The sequence below is a fragment of the Poecilia reticulata genome, chromosome 2 (assembly GCF_904066995.2).
Source record: "Poecilia reticulata chromosome 2, P_reticulata-male-v2, whole genome shotgun sequence".
NCBI lineage: Eukaryota > Metazoa > Chordata > Actinopteri > Cyprinodontiformes > Poeciliidae > Poecilia > Poecilia reticulata.
Genome location: NC_088831.1, coordinates 23051995 through 23074875, shown reverse-complemented (window position 1 = coordinate 23074875; position 22881 = coordinate 23051995). Strand labels below are relative to the sequence as shown.

At 37.6% G+C, this 22881-nt stretch overlaps 2 long non-coding RNA genes and 1 pseudogene across 3 annotated transcripts; 2 read left to right on the top strand and 1 right to left on the bottom strand.

The window, feature by feature from the left end:
- Window positions 1-4028: 4028 nt before the first annotated feature.
- LOC103478784 (uncharacterized) lies at window positions 4029-6294 on the bottom strand. The gene is made up of 3 exons (XR_014090218.1): window positions 5836-6294; window positions 5651-5749; window positions 4029-4236 (listed from the first exon to the last, which is right to left on the bottom strand). It is a non-coding gene; the product is annotated as an uncharacterized LOC103478784 (long non-coding RNA).
- A 1762-nt stretch (window positions 6295-8056) lies between these two features.
- Window positions 8057-9346, top strand: LOC108167256 (uncharacterized). The gene is made up of 2 exons (XR_001777608.2): window positions 8057-9004; window positions 9162-9346. It is a non-coding gene; the product is annotated as an uncharacterized LOC108167256 (long non-coding RNA).
- Window positions 9347-13418: 4072 nt separating this feature from the next.
- On the top strand, window positions 13419-22356 carry LOC103478793 (uncharacterized; annotated as a pseudogene). The gene is made up of 8 exons (XR_014090215.1): window positions 13419-13502; window positions 13580-13672; window positions 15282-15422; window positions 15546-15704; window positions 17605-17682; window positions 19845-19984; window positions 20307-20407; window positions 21635-22356. The product of XR_014090215.1 is annotated as an uncharacterized LOC103478793 (transcript).
- Window positions 22357-22881: the final 525 nt, after the last annotated feature.

Genomic DNA, 22881 nt, shown 5'->3' with positions numbered 1-22881 from the left:
TTTATTTATTTATTTTTTTAGTATTATTATTTTCTAAGCCCTCTTGTGACACATAACATGTACTAAAATTATTATTTTATTTATTTTTTTTGTACAACATAAGCCCTCTGGTCACCTTGTTACCATGACGCATGACACAGTTGCCTCTCGCGCAGTGAGATAAGGCGGCTAACTGGAGCTCAACGTAGCGAACGTTCCAGATTACAGAACAGTTTTTGGTGAAAAAAAATACAAAAAACATTTTTGGTGAATAAAGTGGAGTAACTTGCTACTTGTCGGAAAACGTTGAAGTATCGTTTCTGCTTCAGCTCGGAGTCGCGATTTAAGCAGAGAGGTAATGAAATACAACAGACACTGACAGGCCTCTGCGTCTGCCTTTCTCTGAAGAACTACTGAGTGGAGGAGACAGCCAGGTGAGGAAAAACTGTTCTTATCCATCATTCAGTATTTTTATCACACAGACATTAGGCTGTTGTTGTGCTATAAGCTAGCTGCTGCTAGCTAACAATTTGCTAGCAAAGCAAGATAACTAAAAAGCTTCTTCCCTGTACCGTTAATGATAGCGGTCATTCTTTAGTATTTATTATGTAATAGGGGCACATCGCCCTTCCAAAACCGATCATCTCCATAATGGATATGTCCGATCTTCTAATTTCCTTTGCTGCATAATGTACATTGCATTTATTCTGGCGTTAGATAAATGTATCTTGAAGGAGAATAGCACTTAAATAAAAGTCCAACAAGGATATTCATTTAGAATTAAAAATAACTCACCGTGAATTACCATGATAGATATAATGTATGTAATAAAAGTGTGTCATTAATGAAGGGGAAAAAACTCAACCCAGACTTTAAGTTTAGGGTCTGGTTCGTAGAGTATGCAGTTAATTTTTTTCCCCAATTATTCAATGGGAGGAAAAAAACTAACCTCAGTTAAGTAAAATAAAATTGTAATCAAAACCTTTGGAATTGTAATGATTTCTTTTTTAAAAAACAAATCGTTTTGTTTAGGGCTGCACAGTGGCGCAGTTGGAAGAGCTGTTGCCTTGCAGCAAGAAGGCTCTGGGTTCGATTCCCGGCCCCGGTCTTTCTGCATGGAGTTTGCATGTTGTGCATGTGTGGGTTTTCTCCGGGTACTCTGGTTTCCTCCCACAGTCCAAAAACATGACTGTCAGGTTAATTGGTCTGTCTAAATTACCCCTAGGTGTGAGTGTGTGTGTGTCTCTGTGTTGCCCTGCGACAGACTGGCGACCTCTTGGCGACCCCGCCTCTTGCCCGGCATGCTAACTGGAGATGGGCACCAGCACCAGGGTGTAAGAGGATGGATGGATCGTTTTGTTTAAAAAACTTTTTAATTAAATAACAAACATAAACATTTATTTGCACACATCAGAAATCAACTCATGATCTCAACTTATGTGAGAATCACAAGCAAAACATTGAGTCACAAACAAAAAGAAAAGATTTGACATGGACAAATAAGTTTGTTTTGCAAAAAAATTAATTTCATGAGACAATTGTGATTTAAATGTTTAAAAAAGTTTTTTAAGCAAAAATCAGTAGGCTTTTCTCATGATGACATATATTAACAATTAAATATTTGCTTTTGTTTTTTTTTTTTTTTTTTCTGCAGTTCCACGTTAAAGTTTGATGCAGCTCTGGTTTCCTGAATGGACCATCTTCCATCTCCACTGCAAGTGCAGCAAACAGGCAGCTCTTTGTTGTATAGATTACAGTCCACTAAAATGTTGCATTTTGTCCTTGTTTATATTTTTAATAGTGTAATTCTGTAAAAAAAAAAAAATGTCTGGTGGATCAGCTCTGATTTACATATCTTGCTAAATTGTGGGTTTGATTATTACAATACTTTCCTAGAACAAAATAAACCTGCAGAAAGAAATTACTAATAAAATATCTTACATATGCATAGTTGTATGCTCCATATCAGGGGTGTCAAACTCCATTTCACCGAGGCCCACTTCAGCATATTGGCCTCCCTCAACGGGGCGCATTTACGGTACAAATCAGGAGTTCCCAGGTCCAGTCCTCCAGACTGCAACTTTTACATGCATCCCTGTTAAAACACCCCAGACAAATGGTTGACTTTCCTCATTAGCAGCAACTCAGTTCTGTAGAGGCTGATAATGAGTCAATGTTCCAGGTGTGATGGAGAAGGAACGCATCTAAAGTTGCAGATGGCAGCTCTGGAAAACTAGACTTGGGCAGCCCTAGCATAAATGTATGAAAATACAATGTTAAAAATAAATTAAACACCTCATATTGTTAAATAACGCTTTGGAGCGTCTGGTTAGGAAGCGCATTCAAAACCTTTGGTTGAAATGGCGCCTTAAATTCAAGTCTCCATTACAGACCAGATAAAACTAAAGAGAACGCAACTTTGTGTTAATCCATTTTAGGAGCCGGGCGTTTATCTTGAGGAAATAAATGACGACGCAGAAGTTAGTTAGACTGTAACATGCGCAGTCCGCTGCTCAACCACTGCGGACGCGGCTGCGAAGAATTAAAAACCGCTGTGAGTAACTCATCCAGAAGATTTAACAAATGGAGCCTTCTCGGTGCACATTACCCAGGAGAGGGGCGCTCTGGAGGAGCTGCAGACGTAACATCTGTCCGTTTCGGAGAAGCAAAAACACGCAAAACAACAACAAAAAATCCTGGTCAAAGCGCAAACCGGACCGCGCACAGGGCAAAACTCTCAGAGTTCAGTTGATCTGGTTGGATCAGACAGATCCAACTGACTGATGAATTAGCGCAGATTTTTCTGCAGGGTAGGAAATGCGTTCAGACCCCAGCAGGTGAAGTGATGCTAATTTAAGTGATGTCGCTTAATTTATTTTATTAAAAGTTACTGAGGCCTCAGTCAGAGGTTTTGTCACTACGGAGAAAAATGTAGACACATTTACCTGCTTAATTTGTGATGGGATCTGGATTCACAGTGAATATCAACTAAACCGCATAAAATGCGGCTAAATAGCCGATGTTGTAATTTCACGGATAAAAATAGTACATGAACGATTTTTTATGTTGTCGGTCAAGATAACGGATAGCAAAAATAGTCTAGCGCCACCTGCCGCCCTGACACCAACTCACACACATCTTCATTCACAGTCTTGTAAATCGATGTTTCTTTTCTTGAACATTTTGATGTTAGCTTGTCGATGTCTCAGTTTTACTCGCTGGGAAAATCAATAAGCAGCTTGAGGTGACTCTGCTGCTCTCTAGTGGCGAGAAGCCATAATGTTGGCTGGTAACAATCGGAATGCATTATGGGAGATGTAGTTTGTAGGCAATTCGTGCTGAAAACCTATTTTAAGTCAATCATGGGCCTATAAAACGCTGGGGGGGGACACACATAAAATGACATGGCGGGCCCGCGGGCCTTGAGTTTGACACATGTGCTCTATATAGAGGTTTTCCTTAGCTTTGATTGTATATGTCACATTTTTGTAATTTATCATTGTTTATTAAACTTTGAAAGCTGAGAGGCTGTTAGTATTCTGTCCTAGAAGGTGGTTAGATCTGGCCCTTTTTTATTTGAGCACCTGCCCCTTTAGTGGTCTCCGCACGGCCCTGATTCATATGTTAGAAGCATTATGGAAATATTTTGTAGCAAAATCCTTTTATTAAAGGTATTAAAAACATAGGAAAGTAATCTCATTTGAGAATATAAATGAATAATCTCACACTGAAAGATCACATCACCTGTTCTTCATCGTTGTCTATCACCACCAAATCTCCCCTTTGTCCTTGCAGTCCTTTCTGCCTTCATCCCAAGTGCCAGACTTTGTAGAGAGGAGATAACAAGAACCGCTGAACATGCTCCAGTCTGCAGGACAGGTTCTCTCTAAAAAAAAAAAATTTGTTTGAAGAAAATGTTTTCAAAATCAGTTAGATTTTACAATGTAATTTTGCTTCTCTCATTTCACTAGTCATTAAAATATGAACTATAAGTAGATAATTTCAACCAACTTAAACCAAAGCCTGCATTGGATTTTAAGTCTGTAAATAAGCGGTTTTTACAAACGCATGAGGACTTACTTTTCTTCAACAAACTCTGAAGCCTGGTCACTTCATTAGACATTTCCAAGAGGGTTGCATTCAACTGGTCTCTTTCTTTAGTCATGACAGAAAGCTGGTCATTGCTGGCCTGGAGACGATCAGTCAGATTGTCTTTCGTATCACAGAGACCTGCTGCCGAGCTGGATAATGCATGAGCTGAAATCATTTAACGTAAAATATATCAGAAATGCAAAACGTGTTTGTTTAAGCCTGATAAAATGTTTAAAAATAAAAAATTAAAATCAGTCTAAGACTTATACCACTCTGGATTATGACTTTTTTTCCTGATTTATAGGGAAGGCAATTATTTTCCAAGGATTTGTCACAAAAAAATGAAACAATCTGCTAAAATTTATATAATTCCAATACTTTCAAAAGTTCATACCTTTTGAACGTTTCCATATTTTGCCACATTACGACACAAGTGGCTTACAAGTGAAGTAGAACATTATATATGACTCAAAACATTAACAAATAATTAAAAAGTGCAACTTGCAAAAGTATTCAACCCCCTTTTTCTCTGAGTGCAACTAATTGACTTCAGAAGTTGCCTGATGACTGCTAACCACTAGAGTCCATGTATCTGATCTGATCTCAGTACGAATCCAGCTGCTCTGTGATGCCTCAGAGGTCAAGAGAATATTGGGGAGCAAACGGCATCATGAAGTCCAAGGAACACACAGGACAGGTCAGGGAGAAAGTTGTGGAGAAGTTTAAAGCAGGTTTAGGCTATAAAAAGATTTCCCAAGCGTTGAGCAGAGCACTGTTCAATCTGGAAATGGAGAGAGTACAGAAGAACTGTAACCCGACCAAGACAAGGCCGTCCACCTAAACTTACAGGCCGAACAAGCAGAGTTCTGATCAGAGATGCAGCCAACAGGCCCCTGGTGACTCTGGTGAAATGCAGAGATCCACAACTCAGGTTGGGGAATCTGTCCACAGGACAGCTACTAGTCATCACTGTACATATGTGGTCCTTATGGAAGAGTGGCAAAAAGAAAACCATTGTTAAAAGAAAACCATTGTTAAAAGAAAACCGTAAGTCCAGTCTGCCAGAAGTCACGTTTTGGCACAGCAAATGCATGTTGGTGCTTTGGTCACATGAGACCGAAATTTAACTTTTTAGCCAAAATGCTAAACAATGTGTGGTGGAGAACCAACACTGAACATCACTCTGAATATACCAAAGCTGATAGAGACAAATCCTAAAAGACTTGCAGCAAAAGGCGATTCCACAAAGCTCCCAGTGGAGCTGACTAATTTTGCATGCCACACTTTTCAGTATTTGTCTGTAAAACATGTTTGGAATCATAAATAATTTTCTTTCATAATGATAATATCATATTGTGTTGATTTTTCACATAAGATTCCAATGAAATATATGTTTGTGGATGTAATATAAACTATGGAAAAGTTCAAGGGACATGAATACTTTTATAAGCAATTGTGTTGTGATGGTATTCATTTATAAAATTATTCCTTCTTTAAATAAGCTTATTTCAAGCCATGGTTTGTGCCTTAAGAAATAAAGCAGAGCGATGAGAGATAAATGTATGACAACAAAACTCACTGTGGAAACCAAGGCTGATGAGTCCAGTAAGGAGGCCAACACTCAGGATCCCCAAAGAGATAATAACCACATAGAGCCTCTTCTTAGAGCTGCTAGAACCTTAAAGACAATTTATTTAAATGCATTCATTTCTGCTGGATAATATTAAAATATGTTTGTGTTTTTCTCTCCCAGATCATTCTTACCTCTGTCTTTTACAACTGAAATGTTGCAGACAGAATCGACATTAGCATATATTTCCTCCATTGGTTTGACTGTCTTATCTGCAGTGAAAACAGAAATATATGAACAGTGAAACTTGGTTTATTTTATGAGGAAGTTGCAGGTTGTAATAATCAGTTAAAACCAAATATTGTTTTTGAGAGTGAAAACTTAATCTTCTTACAACCTTATAGATTTATTTGTGGATATTTTGGATGTTTATTGCTTAAATCGCAGAGAAAATACTGAGTGCTTTAAAGTAGCCATGACAAATAAATTTACATTTAATTAACACATTGTTATTACCCAGTAATCAACCACGCCCCTAACACCTCCCAACTCTTATCAGACTGACTACTGACCAGCTCTCCAACTAACGGGTCCGAAAAAGCCCCTAATTCCTGGGTATTACCATGGCTGAATTGTAGAGGACATTTTGTTTAAACTGGGGGGGGGACCTTTATTCCACTTAACTTTTAACCTTCCTTGTTCTTTAAAACTTCTTGCTGAAATCCTCTATCTGTACTCACACCTAGTGCAGATATAGTCTAAAAATCTCATTTCCTCTCTTCTCTGTGCTTAACTGTTCTTTCACCAACTCCAGCCTATATTTGTAACACAGCATCAGACACTTTTTATCCATCTATGGTCTTGTCATTTCTACTCTCCAACCTGTAACCTTTAAAGAAAGGATTACAATGTATTTTACTCATCTTTAAAACATAATAAATTCATTTTGCATATAAAAACAAAGATTACATGAGTTTCATTCAACATTAAATCATAATACAAGATTACCAGTAGCCCCAGGCTTTTGTGACTTGTTTTCTGTGTGTCCTGGAAAGATCTCAACCAGTTCCCTATGATTTAATAGAAAAAAGTAGAATTAAAGCAAAGTTTGCAGGACACAATAACAACAAACACAACCAGATTAATTTATTACCGTCTGACTCTACTGTTGGGTCTTGATGTCACCTGTGTAATTAATTTTAAAGGTAACTTTATTCATTGTTGTTATTAAACTAAAATCTCCAGCATGGGGAAGTGGGATGAGCTTGACTTTTCTCAAACTACACTGCAAAACAAGCTTGTCAGTTTAGCATTTTATTTAAATAACTTCTTTTTCAGTTCACATTAAGGTCATTCCTCTTATAATAAAAGTATATTGATATAAAGCAGTTTATTCCAGATTACGTCAAAGAAAATGCTTGACAGTTCTTAAATTAATCAAGAAATGTTTTTCATCCAGGCTGTTTCTTCCAGTAAATGACTCATTGTAATATGTGAGAATCACATAAGACTTATTTCTGACATTGTAACTTGAAATTCTCTCTGGATTACACTGACTGTCACTCACATAGCTATTGTTACATTTCAGTTTGCATAGTCCCCAAGTGTGGAGATACACCGTGGCAAAACTGAATACTTTAATAAAATAAAGAATAACTTACAACAAATTAACGTCGGGCAGGTCAAGTGAGGCAGGCAGAAAGCAGAAGAGTCTAGTGAAAAGCAATGACAACGGATGAACTTATGTACCGAGGCAGAGGTGGAACTGACAGAATAATCAGACGAGCTAATCAGAGGAAAATGAAGAACAGCAGAGTGCAGAATGCAGGCTGGGTAACATGAGGGACAGAGACTAATTTACACAAAGAAACTGAATCAAGACCCAAAGACACAACAAAAATATAAACCAGAGTTCAAATGGGTGATGGGTGGTCGTCCAAGGGAACTGTGAGGGTTTAGGTATCTGTGTTGTTTTCTAGTTAATTTATTTTCTGTGTCTGCCCTGATTGTTCCTAGCTCTGTCTTGTGTTCCCTGATTAGCCCTTTTGTATTTTATCCCACCTGTGTCTGTTTTTCCACTTGGGGTGCTTGTCATTGGCTTTTGTCATATTGTTGCCTTGTTAGTTTCCAGTGTTTGACTTTCTGGTTTCTTTGTTCACCTGTGCTGCCTGGACTTCTGTTACTAATGAGATTCATCATTAAACCAACATTTTCACCACAACCTGGGATTACTGCGTCGTCCTCACCACCACCAATGACCAGTGAACCAACATCGTTCACTGGTCATTTCAAAACCTCTTTCAAAATTTGTGACCAAATTAGCCTTCACATTTTCTCTTGAACAACAACCATTAATCTCAATATCACAGTGTTTACATATTTCTAATTGATCTTTAGGTCAGCCATTGAAAAACTCCTCTGAGGTAGAGCCGAAGTACTCAGTGCATCACAGTACCTTCTGCTGCACTGAACATTTTCACTGCACATTTATGGCCAAGCAGAAGCACTAAATGTGTCAAACAAATTCTTTAATTCAAAAAATTCAAAAAACTACTTACTACTTCATGAGTCTTAATTTGAACATGCCCTGCAGGCAAGCATTCACACCTCTTGAGTGTTTGATATTTTTGTCCTTTTATAGCATAAATGTCAGGGTGTAATTCTGGCTTAGTGTCATTGACACTTAACCAAAGTAGCACATGACTGTGAAGTGTTACTGAAGTGATGTATGATTTGCTCATTTCTTTGCAACTAAAATCTGAAATGCAGCGTAGCTACGTTTGTATTCTGAGTCGATACTTTGTAGAGCCAGTCGTTTGCTCCAATTATAGCTGCAGGTCTTTTGAGATACGTCAACCAGATTTAGACGATTATAGACTGAAAAGGACACAAGTGTATCGCTGACCAGTCTGCTGTGTTCCTTGTTTGTTTACTAAATGTCTGAAAAACCATTGGTTAAATCACATGGTTCAGGGTTATGAGAGTAAAGGGGGCTCAGCTGTTTGGTTGTTGTTTTTTTTATCTTTGACAACCAAGTATCATTTCCCTTTTGATTCACAGTATATTCTATTTTAGTGTATTAAAGTCAGTCAGTTTGGTCTGGCCTTAAAATTAGTAAAAAATAAACAAATAAATAAAAAAGTGTGAAAAAACAGAAACAAATAAGGTTTGCTCATATGGTCCACATGTGTACACAGCATTTGGCATAAATTCCTAAAGTTTTCAAACACATGACATAGTTTTGTGCCTTATTCGACAGACATTCCTTGCTGCACTCATCAAGCAGGAAGCTTGGATTGGTTTAAATGATAAAGAAACTGAGGGCTCCTGGAAATGGGTTGATGGAACTTCCCCAGAGTTCAAGTAAGTGATTAGTTATTTGATTCAGTGCTGAAAGGCACAAACAGAGACATGTGGTTTGACATGTCATTTTATTTCTCCACAATCTCAGCTGTATGTTTGTGTCTGTTGTTGCAATGTATGAAACGAGGTCTAATTCTGTTTGTCACAATTTCAACAGGAACTGGCTGGGCTCTCAGCCTGATAATGGAGGAACAAGTGGAAGATGGGGTGAGGAGGGCTGTGTACATGTCAATAAGAACGGCAAAGCGTCTTGGAACGATTTTTCATGTGATGCTGCTAAATACTGGATCTGTGAAAAAGTGCTGAAATTGGATGTTTGAAATAAAGGTCTGCATGTATAAAGTTTTTGATTTTATTCTTGAGTTTTAAGTATTTGATATCTAAAGATAAGCTTTTATAAAGTGTTTTGATAGTCCTGCTTCTAGTTACAATAAATTTAAATATTACAATAAACTCTATTTTCTGCTTTATGCCTGTTCACTGTTTATTACAATTTCCAATGTCAGAAATAGAGACAATTTGTGCACAGTAACCCACCTGCAGTATAAACAGGTGTCTGTCTGTGTGATTTAATGCTTCAGGTAGACAACTTTATGTGAAATTAAGTGAGTGTAATTTGCAAGGTAAAGCAACATCACAGAGGAAGTATTAAAATTATCTCACATTTGGACAGAGATCAGAGAGCGCCATCTGCTGGAGTCTGTAGTGACATGAAAACTGATGCATGGCTCGATGCTGCTGGAGATGACATATTCTAGTGAACATGTAAAATCACCACTTCATGCAGAAAAATGTATTCAGGCTGTGTTAGTTGGGCATTTAAGACATGTAATATTAAACAATTTATTCATGCTTGAGGATGACCTCACGGATTTCAGAGAACCATGTCTAGTATTGCTGTTGAAGAAGTAGAACATAAAAATATGTTTATTTGCAGATAATGTTCTCTTATTCTGCCTAACCCAGACTGTAGTTTGCATAAAGTTTTGGCCTGTTTTGAAACTATTCAGTGTCTCTCTGGTTGGTCTGTGTAAATCCCTCACACTTGCGCTGAGTTCTTCAATAGTTTATCTGACTCACCAGTGACGTTTCTACTCACCCTGAGTTCATAGCCTCTATGGGGTTTTCCTGCAACCGAGTCGCCAGTAGCGTTTTCTGCTCACTTCTGGTAGTTGGCGGGCTAATCACGCCTTTCAGCAGCACGATGCTGGATAATTTGGACCTGTCTAGCGCAGCTCCAGCCCAACGATGGACTTGATTGTGTCCCTCCTGTCTCAGGGAGGCGCTGTCGGATAATGGTTGCCCCAGCTGTAGCGTCATGCCCCGGTCGGTCAGGCTAGATCAGCTAGATCAGCTGGAGCAGCCTACCGACTCGGGGGCTGCGCCACACAGTCCGTTGTCACTGGGACAGGCAATGTGCAAAAGACCCACTGTGGCTGCATCATCGGTGCCGGCGAAGCGAGCCAGACGGACCGATGCAGGGAGGTTGTCCACGAGTAAATCACCTCACTTCTGAGCTGCTCTCATGATGAGGGAGCTTGGACGCACTCTCTCCACGCTGGTTCACGCTCATCGCCAGGTCTGGTTGGCTCAGTCGCCACTTACTGAGCCTTGTAGGAGAACCATCCGGGCCCTGCCTGAAGTTCCGGGGGAACTTTTCGGCTCTGCAGCACTGGACGCCTTGGATCGTACAGCTCAGGCCTCTCTGAAGAGCCAGAAACTGAATCTCCTCTTAATATTCTACATTTTGCCTTTATTATGAGTTTGTTTGTATGTGAAATGGATAAAAATCTTCTACACAAACACTGTCTGTCGGACTTTCAAGGACACATCTAGGAGCTACCTGGAATACAGATACCTAACAGAAAACATGAATGCCACCTTATAACATTTCCAATCATATTTAGTTGATTTGCACAAAGAAAGTTGCTGAAGCATTTTTAGGAAAGAAATTATTGGTTTTATTTATCACATAGACAAGCTTTAATAAGTGTTGTGTCATCTAATGTAAATATGCTGAACATTTCCTAAACCGCAAGAAGTAAAAACATTTAGCATATATGGTATTAGAAATTGTAAATTCAGAAGATGGAGATTTCTAAGGGATTGAAAAACGTTATTAAAATAGTCTTTACCTTTATTATGGTTTAAGTCATAATTCAAGACAAATGTACTGATTTACCTTTTTAATTGAATGTTTCGGTTTCATCACTGAACAATTATCACTAAAGTGTGTAGTTTAGATATTACAAAGCATCTGCAGGATAATAAAATGTAGGAAGAAATAATTCAACTCTGAATCTCAGATGATTAAGCAGCAATAATTTTAGTTCAAATTCAATAGTTCATTCAGAGTCTTTATTGTTTTATTATTAGTTTTTTTTGTTCACTGAAGACATTTTCTATTTGTTGAAACCTCAAAAAATGTTACCACATTATTTATATAAAATAATATTTATTGGAACCTTTCACATGCTGAAAAAAGTGAATAGAGCTTAAAAACATTAGTGAATTTCTTACATGTATTGTGTTTGTCAAATTTACTTTATTTTTGTTTAAACTTTTAAAAGTTACTTCTCGTTAATTGAGTGCCGATGTTAATTTAGATCTGATCATATGCTGTTTATCGATGAACGCAGGAAACTGGGGGCGATGATTGATATACAGCGGAGGGGAAATTGAAAATTAGGTCGAGGCTCATGTTTCTTATCACATCATTGACTCTAAGAGTTTTAAAAATCTATGGTAGATTAATGCAAAGACAAACCGACAGACGAGCAACAATGTTTCCTGTTGGTTCAAGTTACTTTCCCGCAGCAAAGAATAACATTAATTTATTGATGTTATTCTTTGCTGCGAGGTGAATTTTCATTAGTTATTAGCTGAAATTGCTGGAATTTTTAATAATTTTTTTTTACAAATCATGAACTATACTCTGACACTTTGTAAAAACCTCTGACCTTGTTGGTTGTCCCTGTTTTAGATTTCCAGTTTTTGCTTTCAAATTATAACCTACGTTTCCAGATAAAAAACATCAATTTTATAATAATTATCAATTTAAAACTGAATGCAGCCTGATGCACTTATTTTGTTCTTAATTTTTTATTTTTCAAAACAAATCTTTTATATCGTCAAGCTAATTTTTATATTAGAAAAAGATGATCTGAGTGAACTCCACAAGTGGTTTTCAAATGATGTTTTCAATTATTAAGGAAAAAAGACATGCAAACCGAAGTGATATCAATAAGGTCTTGTAGCCTCAGATAATTTAATCCTGTGATCTGATTAAAATTCAGGGGACGGATTCAAAACACACCAGCAAATTCAACTCTGAATTCAATGGAGCAACAGTAGGTTTGATGTGGGGTCGAAAAGTCCAGGTTTAAATCCAGTTAAGATTAAACTGGTCGCTCATTCTACAGAATTGTTCATCCATCCATTTTCTAACACCCTTGTCTCTACTGCAGTCAGGAGGTTCTGGTGCCAATCTCCAGCTAACGTTCCAGGTGAGAGGCGGGGTCACCCTGGACACAGTCTGTCACAGGGCAACACAGAGACAGACAGGACAAACAACCATGCACACACTCACAGACCCACACACATATACACACGTTTGCGTGGCTATCTTTGTGGGGACTTTCCAATTGACTTCCATTCATTTCTACAGCCAAACCCTAACCAAAACAATTATTATTTTTGTCTGATAACATGATTAATGGTCTGAAATTCTGTAACAAAAAAAATCTGTGGAGGCACAAGTGGTTTCACAGTGCTGCAAAACAGTATTTGAAGTAACTAAACCTGAAACTATTTTATCAAACCAACAAAACCCACTGGAATAGATTCCACACTCCATGAATGTCTTGTAAATTAATGTGTATGAAAGTAATGTTTTTGCCAACATTGTAAATTCACTCCCATGTGGCGTTAACCTTCTTATGAAAATCTGATTAAAACCAAAGGCTCTGATATGAATAAAGTGTTGTTTATACATACATGAGTTAAAATCATGATTAAGATTATAAAACACCTCCTCACCTCAAAGATTTCTGTACATTTCATAGAATAACCAACTAGAATTTAAACTAGTTTTCCTTCTTAAAACTCCATGTAAGTCATTTTTATCAAGGATCATCATTACAATGTTCACTTTATATTCTTACTTGCCAGAAATGCACCACAAAATGGCTAATTTGTGGCGCTCTTATCAGGCCTTGTTGAAAGCAGGATGTTGAGTTTTTATGTGGTTGTTTTCTTGAAGAAACCAGCAGAAAGAAAAATAGTTTTGCATATAAAACTGTTTCACAAAAAACTCCACCTGTTCAGCAGATTCCTGTCTAATGGTGCTGCTTATGCTGTGGGTGTGTCTTATGCACAGTAAGAGTCTTTGCAATCAATCCTTTGGTGCTGCACAGCCAATGGGTCACGATGGAGAAAAAGCACATGCATGTTCAACACAGCAGACTTTCCAACTCTGCTTCTTTAAGAAACTGCAGAGGTGAGTTTAGTTCAGACCAACAAACTGGTGATGTTTCTGTTGTCTGGTGTCTTGGCTGTAATCTTCCCTCTGTTCAGGTTCAGAGAGTCGTTTCCATGTGAGTGTCATTCTGTTCTTTGGAGTGTTCAGTATCTGCCTGCTCATCGGACTGCTGGTCGCCAACGCTCAGTGTGAGTCTGCTTACAAACCTAAAACTAGTACAACTTGTGCATCAAACTAAAGCATTTATTAATTTAATGAATGTTAAAGACTACTTCTTTCTCAACACATGAAGTTAGTAAAAATATCTTGTTTGTTTTTTAAAGCACAAACTAACAGGGAAAAAGGCAACAGAATAATTAATTTCATTTTTATTTACTTTTCATTTTGTCTGTTATATTTTTCAGCACATTTTCAAGGTGTCCCAGATAGTTTACCAAAAAAACTGACTGAGAAGATATTTTGAGTTTTTGATATGCAAAATCAAATTTGTCACCAATATTATATTTAATCAATTTCTCAAAATAATGTCATACGAGTCTTTCTTTGCCACAAGGGAGGTTTTGCCTAAAGCAAATTTTTAAATTTTTTTTGCAAAAATCCCCTTTGGCAAAAACCATAATTTAGGATGGTGGCAATTTCAATTATTATTAAAGTATATGATGGTAAGTTTAATTTTTGATGTTTGTAAGTTTCTAGAAATATAAATAAGTGAGTGTTTCACTTTTATGATTAAACCAACATATATAAAGAAGGGGCTACGTAGAAAGTAACTATTCATAAATAGAAATTATATATGTACACATACGTCTATGATTGATATTATTCTTTGCACATAGGGTTAAAAGTAATTTTTGCATATTTCTATGTAATATTACGATTTTGTAGTGGGGCAATTAGAGTCCTGATCTGAATCCAATGCAGAATCTTTGGAGGGATCTTAAGATTAGGGTGATGGCAAAGAGGTTTTCCAAGGTCAAGAACTTACCAGAAGAAAGATTTGATCAGGAGTTATACAAAGTGTCATCTGATGTGTTGCAATAACATTACAGATTTTTCTATTGATTACTAAGTATGGTATCAATAACTTCTTCTATTCCAGTTTTAAAACAAATACATTATATTTTCAGTGATCCTTCTTTACATAATTTTAAAATAATCTATTAAAAATATACATAACATTTCCAACAATAAATGCTCTTCTTTGAGTTTTATTAATTTTAAATCTAAATGTGCTGGAGCTATGAAAAGTATTAGCCTGTGTGTGTGTGTGTGGGGGGGGCGGGGGGGGGGTGTGCGTGTGTGTGTCCCCGTGTGTGCGCGTGAATGTGTGTTTGTTTGTAATACCTTGTTGGGACGATTTTCCTGACGCATAGTACGTTGTGGGGATTTGGGTTAGGGTTCACCCAATTGCTCCTTGTGCTCCTGGTCCCCACAAGGAGAAATCCTGTTTTAGGATCAGGGGTCAGAGTATGAATTGAGTTTTGGTTAGGGTTAGGTATGTGATGGTTAGGGTTAGGAAAAGGGTAAACGTATGGTTTAGGCTGTAGAAATGAATGGAAGTCAATGGAAAGTCCCCACAAAGATGGCCACACAAACGTGTGTGTGTGTGTGTGTGTGTGTGCGTGCGTGCGTGTGTGTGTGTGTGTATAAATAAAATTCCCTTCTCACCCTCCACGGGTTTTGTTGTTTTGGTTAACGACTTTCCTGACACAAAATCAAATCAGAGTCCAGTCAGGACATTGGTGTGTCTTTGTCGTCTTTCCCCCAATAAAAATCTATTTTCTTTATGTATTACAGACAACGACGCCAAACGGCGACTGACTGAGGATCTCCAGGCCTTGAACAAATCCCATGCCTCCAAAATCTCAGAAATAAACCAGCTGAATAAAATGCTTGATGAGAAATCTGCAGAACTAAGCAGAGCTCTGTCTGCACAGAGTGAGCCGTCACAGTTTACGTTCCCAGAGCTTTTAAATTAAAACTCTGGAAATTAAAGTGTTAAATTCAAAGCTCTCCTGATATCATCTTTCTTATCTCACACTTTTCTTTTTTTTATTTCAGATAGTAACTCAGAAGGTCATTCAAATGATGAACTCCAGAATGATCTGACTGATCGTCTCCTCGCCTGCAATGAATCGCTTTTCAACATAACCAAAGAAAGAGACGAGCTGAACGCCTGGCTTGAAGAGGGAAGCGGTGATGAAGGATTGTCTGAGTGGAGTAAGCTCTTTTGTTATTTAAAAATAAAAGGTTGATAGGGTAGATGTTTTTGTATTACTATACACCGTATTTTCCGCACTATAAGGCGCACCTGAAACCTTCAATTTCCTCAAAAGCCGACAGTGCGCCTTATAATCCGGTGCGCCTTATATATGGACCCATAGACATAAGAGTAGACCCCGCATTGGCTGCTCCGACGCAGGAAATACGGCGGCCATCTTGGAGCGGTCGTCCTCCTACTTTGCTCAACCAAAACAGCATAAGATGCCTCAGCACTGAGGGATATTGTTGTTCAGATCGATGAACTTTTGATGTGAGGGCTCCACAGACAACATTTCACAAGTAAGATGGACATATTATATTTTGTGATTAGAATATTACTTTACTGTATTTATGTCCACCGGCGAGATACTAGCTAATATTAGCTACAGTGCTTGGTGTAATACGGGTTCAGCCCCGCTATGAAGGATAACTGAGATTCTGTAAATCTAAAAAAATTAATGATTCTCTAACATTGACTTAGATTATCTGACACAAGAGCCTATATTAGAAATGAAACAATGTAACACATATTATAAAACTTATATTATGTGTTAGCAAAGGTTACACAGTTGGTAAGGCTATTATTTATATGTAATTCTTTCACTCTGTCAAAAGTAAGATACATCCCAAATCTTCCGTTTTTGTTTTGAAGGTTTCATAAAGACACGATGTGAGGAAGAAGTGAGAAATATCTTTAAAGAGAGACGGATTCACTGCAGCACGGATGAATCTCACATCTGAATTTGGACTCGATCTCAGCTGCTGAATCACTCTGAAGCTAGAACTCGTCGGCTGAAAAACAGCCGACAGATATATATTAGGCTGTACATGTTTATATTTATATAAATATATACATGTATCCAATATATATTATTCAGTATTAATCATTATTTATTTGTGTGTGTATAGTTATATAAATATGTATTGATATTATTAAATAATTTATTAAATAAATTATGAACGGCTGTGTGCTTTGTAATATGCTCATCATACATCGATATCAGAATATTCCATCCCTATTCTATTGTTTTCCCCACTAAGCATATTTAAATACACTGAACTATGTACCAATACAATTAAAATACTTTAAAAATAAAATTGTTTATAAATGTAGCTTTGATAGATGTTTGAATATGGTTTCCAGTAACAAAAAACCGTGTTATGATCGATTAAATGCGCAGATACGTCATTGTGCCTGCTAAACACATAAGCTGAGTGGAGTGGTGTACCACTCCAAGATGGCCGCCCTAAATCTCGTCAGCGACAATAGGCGAGAGCGGTCCATGAGGCGTCTATTCTTATGGACCAATATTGAGCCACAACAGGTCTAGCGACTACGGTAAGCAGCCGCCGACTTAATTTTTGCCCGTAGAAGAAGAAGCGTGCGGTGCATGCTGGGATAGTTGTCAGAACGCTGGTTTGTAATCTTTTAATAAAGTTTGACTGACCTATCTACCTACCGACCGTCTAGAATCAGGTCACCTGCAGGTCATTCAGCACTGCGTTCTCCACGAACATGCTGTGCGCAAACGGAGAAGGGTGACCATCGTCCGGCCACGCCCCGGCCCAGTCACGGAAGGCTCTCCTGGCCGGCTGGAGTCGTACTGTTTTGTTGACATTCACTTTAGTGCAGCTCCATCTAGTGGATGCATAACGTAACTCCAGCCTCTACTGTAGCGTCTATTCTATGCACCTTATAATGCAGTGCGCTTTATATATGAAAAAAGTTTTAAAATAGGCGACTCATCGAAGGTGCGCCTTATAGTGCGGAAAATATGGTATCATCCAAAAACCGATGTGGTGTTGAATAATGTTTTTGTTTCCACTTTCAAACCCTTTTTTTGTGATCTATTTTCAGATAATTGCACGTTTAATATTACAGAAACAATTGATCTCTCTGCACTCTTAGTCAATCTGACTGCGTGTAGCAAAGAAAGTGAGGAAAAACTTTCTTTCCTATCCAAAGACAAAGACTTGCTGAACGCTAAGCTTGGTGAAATGACTAAAGAGTTGCTCCGGCTTTGTCATTTGTTTGAAAGTAAGTCTTTAGTTTTCTTTGATAAAGATGGTTGAAGTGAAGTTAAAGTTAAAGTCAAGACAAAATTGGTCCAAATTATCTGGCATGTTCACTCCTAAGATAAACTGAAGACATTTAAATATGTATATATGTAAGAATTTGTGGCATTTACACATGTGAAATGCTTTACATAAAAAAAAAATTATTACATTATTTTCCATAATGTAATGATAAAAATTAAACTGTCATATATTTTAGTTTCATTGCACACCAACTGAAATATTTCAGGTCTTTTATTGTTTTAATACTGTTGATATTGGCATACAGCTCATGAAAACCCAAAATCCCTGTCTCAAAAATTAGCATATTTCATACAACCAATAAAAGAAATGTATTTAATACCAAAAAGTCAACCTTCAAATAATTATGTTCAGTTATGCACTCAATACTTGGTCAGGAATCCTTTTGCAGCCTTCAATGCGGCGTGGCATGGAGGCAATCAGCCTGTGGCTCTGCTGAGGTGTTATGGAGGTCCAGGATGCTTCGATGGCGGCCTTAAGCTCATCCAGAGTTTTGGGTCTTGGTCTCTCAACTTTCTCTTCACAATATCCCACAGATTCTCTATGGGGTTCAGGTCAGGAGAGTTGGCAAGCCAATTGAGCACAGTAATACCATGGTCAGTAATACCAGTGGTCTTGGCACTGTGAGCAGGTGCCAGGTCATGCTGAAAATAAAATAATCTCCATAAAGTTTTTCAGTAGATGGTAGCATGAAGTGCTCCAAAACCTCCTGATAGCTGCCTCATTGACCCTGCCCTTGATAAAACACAGTGGACCAACACCAGCAGCTGACATGGCTCCCCAGACCATCACTGACTGTGGGTACTTGACACTGGACCTCTGGCATTTTGGCATTTCCTTCTCTCCAGTCTTCCTCCAGATTCTGGCACCTTGATTTCCGAATGACATGCAAAATTTGCTTTCATCAAAAAAAAGTACTTTGGACCACTGAGCAACAGTCCAGTGCAGCTTCTTTGTAGCCCAGGTCAGGTGCTTCTGCCGCTGTTTTTGGTTCAAAAGTGGCTTGACCTTTGACCTGGGGAATGCGGCACCTGTAGCCCATTTCCTGCACACGCTTGTGCACGGTGGCTCTGAATGTTTCTACTCTAGACTCAGTCGACTGCTTCCACAGGTCCCCAAGGTCTGGAATCGGCCCTTCTCCACAATCTTCCTCAGGGTCCGGTCACCTCTTCTCGTTGTGCAGCGTTTTCTGCCACACTTTTTTTTCCTTCCCACTGAGGTGCATTGATACAGCACTCTGGGAACAGCCTATTCGTTCAGAAATGTCTTTCTGTGTCTTACCCTCTTGTTGAGGGCGTCAATGATGGCCTTCTGGACAGCAGTCAGGTCAGCAGTCTTACCCATGATTGCGGTTTTGAGTAATGAACCAGGCTGGGAATTTTTAAAAGCCTCAGGAATCTTTTGCAGGTGTTTAGCGTTACTTTGTTGATTCAGATGATGAGGTTCATTGCTCGAGATATGCTAATTTTTTGAGACCGGGATTTTGGGTTTTCATGAGCTGTATGCCAGAATTATCAGTATTAAAACAATAAAAGACCTGAAATATTTCAGTTGGTGTGCAATGAATCTAAAATATATGACAGTTTAATTTTTATCATTACATTATGGAAAATAATGAACTTTATCACAATATGCTAACTTAGGAAGCAACACTTATTGACCCGACGAGGGTCCCCGTTGTCAATCAGTGTTGCTTCCTAAGTGGACAGTTTGATTTCACAGAAGTTTGATTTACTTGGAGTTATATTGTGTTGTTTAAGTGTTCCCTTTATTTTTTTGAGCAGTGTATAATATATATATATATATAAAACATTAGTACAATAACATTTTCATGCTAAAAATTGACAAAACAATTTTTCCTTTTGCCATACATTTCTACTCTTCAATTCAATTCTTGACACGTTTGTTACTGGATTATTAGTTGTGGTCCGAATATAAATAGTCTGAACATTTTGCAGAAAAATTTAAAACTGATCTTCATATAAATTGATTCTCTTCCAGACGCAACCTGTCCTGACAGTTGGTTGAAGTTCAATTGTTCTTGCTACCAAATCTCTGGTGAAGGTTCCTGGGATGAAGGCAGAGCGAACTGCATAAGAAAAGGAGGAGATCTGGTGGTGATAAATAATCCTGAGGAGCAGGTGATGAGAGTTTAGAGGGTTACAAAAAGAGAAATTAACATTATGAAGCTTATTGTGTTATTTCATACAGTCAACAGGCATATGGTTTTATATTCTCTGTATAGTTTTACGTAAAGATAAAAGACTCAACAAGTAGATTTTCCACTGACTGACAAGAGGTTTTCTCTAAAATATTTAAATTAATATTTAGCAATAATTTGTTAGGTGATCAGTGGTACAATATTTGGAATAAGGTAATGGAGTGAGGAATCTAAGACGTGTTTCTCTAAACTAAATTGATGATCAAAACTAAAAGAAACCTTTTTATGTCGACATTTTACAGAATTTTCTTTCTGAATTCAAGAAGGAGGCTTGGATTGGTTTGAGCGACAGAAAAACTGAGGGATCCTGGCTGTGGGTTGATGGAACCGCTATGAATTTCACGTAAGGGTCCAGTTTTTTATTGAGTGCCAACAGTGACTCTGGATGTCCTTTAGTTTGCAACATGGTTTCTGCATAAACACTTGATATTTGTGTGAAGTCAAATTGTAAAATATTAACAAGAAGTTAATATTTGGATTTAAATATCTCATTGAAATAAGTCGCAGCCTCAAAACCTTTGAATTTTATTTTTAGTGTCATTGTCAAGTTTATTAACCAATCTGATCAAACATTTTACCCCCAATAATTATCAGTTATTTAATATTTAGAGTCAACTGCGAACATAGGGAAAAAATAACTTTTGCGTTACCTCGTAATCTGCTTACTGCAAAACTTGGTCTATTTTGTATACAGTCACAAATATTAATTTAAAATTTCAAACGTGTACACGTTTTAAGAGCTTCAGTGTTTATTCTTTAGTCTTTGGTGCAAAAAACTGATTGGATTTATTTACTGCATGTTTATGTCTGTTTGTGTCAGGCTGACATGGAAATGCACATGAAAACATCAAACCGTTCAGACTTTCAACACAAAGAGACTCAATCAAGACTGTCTGATGATTTTATTACCCCGTGATAATAACTCCGAAATTCAAATAGTTTTGATGTATTTTTTCTTTCTTTCCTATTTACGGAAAGTTTCTGTTTATGTCTTAGGTTTATGGTGCATTTAAATGACATAAAACTTCAGATATATTTCACAACAAGATATTAACAAACATGGAAAACCTCATGATGACCTTACATAATTGCAGAAAGTCCGATGACCACTGTAAGAAAGGCTTATAGTATTCAATTATGCCACTAAGACTGTAATAAAATCATAGTAAAACTAACAAAACTACAGTGAAAATAATACATTTTATGTAAGACTGTAATAGAATTACAGTAAGACTGTAATAAATTTCTTCTAGTCTTCTCCGACTGTAGTAGAATTACAGTAAAACTAGTATATATATTATATATATATATATATATATATATATATATATATATATTTTTTTTTTTTTTTTTTTTTTAAGAAACATTTTAAATTCTTGTGTCTCAATGTTTTGTTCATCTGACTCCTTCTTAACTAGTCAAAATTTGAGGGCACAACACAATACTGGTTAAATAACCACAACTACAACTCCATCACAAACCTAATTATTGTAGGCTAGAAATGATTAAAATTAAATTCTGATGCAAAAGGAAAAAAGTTCCATGGTTCTCTCTTTCTCAACTCTGTCAGATCCTGGAGCTTCAATCAGCCTGATAACTTTGATGGAGGCCCAACATGGGTGATGAGGACTGTGCACATATCACATCGTATGCCGGTGCACCTTGGAATGATCTTTCATGTGATGCCAACAGATGGTGGATTTGTGAAAAAATACCAACAATGTTTGCTCCATAATTTTTGAAAATGATTTATTTTTATTCTTTGGAAACCAAGCAAACATCACTGTGTTTAACTCACCCATTACAAAATTGCAAACAATGAACTGTATCGACGGCTGCACAGTGGCGCAGTTGGTAGAGCTGTTGCCTTGCAGCAAGAAGGTTCTGGGTTCAATTCCCGGCCCTGTTTTCTGGGTACTCCGATTTCCTCCCACAGTCCAACACTGTCAGGTTAATTGGCCTCTCCAAATTGTCCCTAGGTGTGAGTGTGTGTGTGCATGGTTGTTTGTCCTGTTTGTCTCTGTGTTGCCCTGCGGCAGACTGGCGACCTGTCCAGTGTGACCCCGCCTTTCGCCATGAACGTTAGCTGGAGATAGGCACCAGCAACCCTCCCGACCCCACTGAGGGACAAGGGTGTAAAGACGATGGATGGATGAACTGTATCAACATACACAAGCATTTTTTTCCTTTAACCAACAGAAAACATATTCTCACTCTGCTTACTTTGCTAACTCGGTTAAAATAAAATTAGGAAATGTTTAAGTTGCTATAAGTCACTCGCTGCTCCTTTTCATCATGTGTATAAATAAAATTTCTTAAATTCAAATTCTTCTCTGCTGATTTAATTCTGACTTGTAGTGCTCCACATGTGTTTTCTTTTTTATTATTTACAGAAGATCAATGGTGCATGCTGGTTTTCAGTTTATGGATCTTTCCTTATCTTTAACATTTAGTAGAAATATATTTTTAAAAGACTCAGTGTTTGTGAACACAGTGAGGCACAGCAACCGTTTGGGTTCTTGTTTTATCAGATGAAAACAAAGATTTGAAGTGATAAATAATATATGATTTTTTTCCCCCCAAATTCAAGATATTGGGGTGACCCAACTAGAGTCTAGTGGTGACCCACCAAGTCTTAAAAAGTGGAGTCTCTGAGAACAGTTCTTCAAAACATAGTCAATGTTTTCAGCAAAGTTGATCTGACTGTCCAGGAGCGACCCAAGGTATTGCCACAGTTTCAACAAGTAGGCCATCGAGAGAAACTGGAACCACTTTAAGGTCTTGTTTAGATAATTTAATTAGCTCTACGTTCTTAAG